The sequence below is a fragment of the Protobothrops mucrosquamatus genome, unplaced genomic scaffold (genome assembly GCF_001527695.2).
Source record: "Protobothrops mucrosquamatus isolate PMUCROS unplaced genomic scaffold, P.Mucros_1.0 scaffold2709, whole genome shotgun sequence".
NCBI lineage: Eukaryota > Metazoa > Chordata > Lepidosauria > Squamata > Viperidae > Protobothrops > Protobothrops mucrosquamatus.
The window spans coordinates 19,650-22,944 of record NW_015388754.1 but is presented as its reverse complement, the minus strand read 5'-3'; positions in this window follow the sequence as shown (position 1 = coordinate 22,944).

Sequence of the window (3,295 nt, the reverse complement as noted above, 5' to 3'; positions counted from 1 at the left end):
CGAAGGGAGGTGTTTGGTAGGAGGCGGTCTTGCAAATTTATGACGGTTGCAGTGTCCCGGGGTCACGTGATCCCCTTTTGTGACTTTCTGACAAGCAAAGTCAATGGGGAAGCCAGATTCATTTAACAACCGTGTTACTAACTTAATAACTGCAGTGATTCCATCAATAAGAGTGGCAAAGAAAGTTATAAAATGGGGCTAGCTCACATAACTCTCTTGCTTAGCAAGGGAAATTTGGGACTCATAAGTTGAGAACTACCTGTATTTCTTCATGAAGGAGAACTTTCATAATGACAAAATGTATTCTTAGCATCTGAACAAAAAGAGTTTCTTCTTGGTGAATGCTCCTTTGCAACTAAATGTGCTTTCAGTAAGTTTTGAAGGATGCCTTTGTACATTCTGAAGCCTATACCAGGGGTAGGCAACCTTGACTCTTTTATGACTCGTGGACTTCAACTCCCAGAATTCCTGAGCCAACATGGCTCAGCTTGGAAACCTCTCCCTTTCCCCTCAGCATGGCTGGCTCAGGAATTCTGGGAACTGAAGTCCACGACACATAAAAGAGCCAAGGTTGCCTACCCCTGGCCTATACAAACCACCTTCTCTCCTAGCTTGATTTTAATGCAGTAATCTATGTTATCATTTCTCAACCTTGGCAAGTTTAAGATGTATGTGCGTCAACATCAGTTTAAAGCGGCTGTCTGGGGAATTCTGGGAGCTGAAGCCTGCATATCTTAAGCTTATCAAGGTTGAAAAACACTCTTCTAGCTTATACTTCCAAGGTGCAAGTTTTCAGTAACAGCTTACTTTGTATGGTATTATGAATACATACACTAGAATACACATCCTTTGGGGTCAGGTTAGCTGTTTATGATCTGCTTCTGCTGATAAATGATCTTATTTGTAATTGTGTTTGGAAGCCAAGGTCATCTGCATTGTAAAATTCTTGTGATGATTACTCTAACCGGGTAACCGACCAATCTAGTCCCATAAGAGAAAATTATTCAAAGAGATGGTGTCAGAACCCCTCAGATATATTTGCCTTTAATCCTTCCCTTTCTCCCTTTTTTTCTTTTACCTATGTATTTTCGGGGCTTGCCATACTGTTGGGGGAGGGTGCTTGCATGAGGAATGTTATTTGCTTTGCACTGCTCTAGGCGAGATGCCGTCCCTGAAAACATCTGCCTTATCTCCAGACAACAGAGCCTGGGACCCTTGGGAAACAAAACCAGGAGAGATCTTGAGATGGGCAGTAAATCTCCAGCTTCTCATAACACGGTGGCACCTATGGATTGGCTGGATTTCAACTGGACAGTTGGACATTGGGGGGGGGGTGAAAGAGTTTTGAATTGCCTTTTTGATGTAATCCTTTACGCGCCAAATCTCAGACCTTGCTTTGCTCTTTTGCCATCACTAACTCTCAATAAAAGTTTCCTTTTGAGACAATGCCCGTTTCAAGAGTTCTGCTTTCTTGGGAGATCTAGTTGAGGCAGGTCCTTACAGATGGCTTGCATCTGTTGGTGTTGGTGTTGAAAATCAGTCCACCTGTCCCCGTTTTTGTGATGAGATCTTTCAAAAGACGGGAGGTACCCGCAGTTGCCTCTTTTGAGTGGTAAAGCTGGTTCTGCATACTTGTTTTGTGACATATTTCCCGTGAAGATAACAGAGTGGCCCTTCCTATCTGTTTTCTTATCTGGGTGTGTTAAGGTATCAATCATTCTCTGTTAGGTATAATTTTTATTAAGAATGTTGATTATAATTGTTAATCTAATTGTTAACCTTTATACAAACTAAACTGAAAGAAAATAGAATGGTAAGAAGGAGTGAAAATTGAAAAGGAAAAGAAGAAAGGGAAAGAGAAAGAAAAAAAGGAAAAAATAAAGAAGAGAAAATGCAAGGAAAAAGAAAAAGAGAAGAAAAAGTACAAATATAATAAAGAAAGGAAAAAAATATATAAAGAAGTGACTTCCAACTCTCATCACAAGTATAAACAAAGTTAGTACTCTTTAACCCCTCTAAAGTCACAAACATTTATCTCTTCATCCCATATCCCATCTCTTATCTATAAACAAATACATTGTTGAAGGAAAAATCTTCTTCATGGTTCAGTCTAAGCCGGAAATAAACAACATGGAGACTGCTTTAGAAAGAAGGTTGCAGTTTATTGAAGAGGAGAGCCAGACAGAAAGATGGCTTTGGAAGAAAAGAGAGGACATGTAGGGAGTGGGTTTTTATACCCTCTGGGCTTTTTGTTTGGAGTTGGTTCCTGTTCCTGTTTGAGGCTTTGTAGTTCCTGTGTCATGTATTCTGACCTGAGTCTGGGTGTGCCCTTTGGCATCTCTGTGTGAATCCTATTATGTCCTGTCTTAGAGTTTGGGTGTGGTATGTAGATTTTAGGTGTCTTTGTCTTCCTAAGCTTCTAGCTTCAACCTTCCTGAATGGTTTACATCTGCACTTCTACAGAGCTGGTTTCTGCTTGGGGGAGGGAGACTTGGGGCTATTAAGAAAAACTGGGCATGCTTTTCTGCCTCTTTAATATTTCCTTCTCTGGGGGGGGGGTGACTTCCCACAACATAAAACATCATCTTTTCAGTCCCAGTATTAGCAGAAAGTCCATAAAGAATGCTGAAAGTATCTAGGCTCTCCTTCAGCCATAGCAAGTGCATCTATATTTTTTAAAAAATTTCAAGATGAGAACCACAACATGCAATCAAATTCCCTCTGCTTTTGATGTGGATCCCATGCATTGCAAAACACACAAAAAAGTTGAAGCTTTGAGCATCTAGCTGTGGCTATCATTTTCATATTTTTGCTGCTGCAAAAATGGATACCCCCAACTTCCATGTCTTAGTAGCAGCCACATACCTTTCTATTTGTATACACATCAGTTGCAACCAATATTTCTCCTTGCTTGTTGCAAAGCTCTTTCTCTGCCCATTTGCATATATATACAGTCCTTATACTCCTGTCCCTCACAACTCTAGAGTCAACCTTCCACCCTCTTCAGGATGGCCAGCCTGAAAACTCTTGAGAACCTTCTGGAAACACCATGAACCAACCAGTACTCCTTCCAGCTGTCCAATAGGAGAGTTCAAAAATATGGGACTTAAAAAAAGCCACCACCATCTGAGGTGTTTCAGATGCTACCACTGAAATCTTCTTACTACCAAACCACCCCAACCAAGAAGACGAAAATAAATTGCTGGGACACACACATCTGATGTAGTACCGTAGAATGTAGTCTGGATTTGCAAGGGGGAGGGGATCTTTCCCAGAGGGCAAAGAGGCAGCGGAG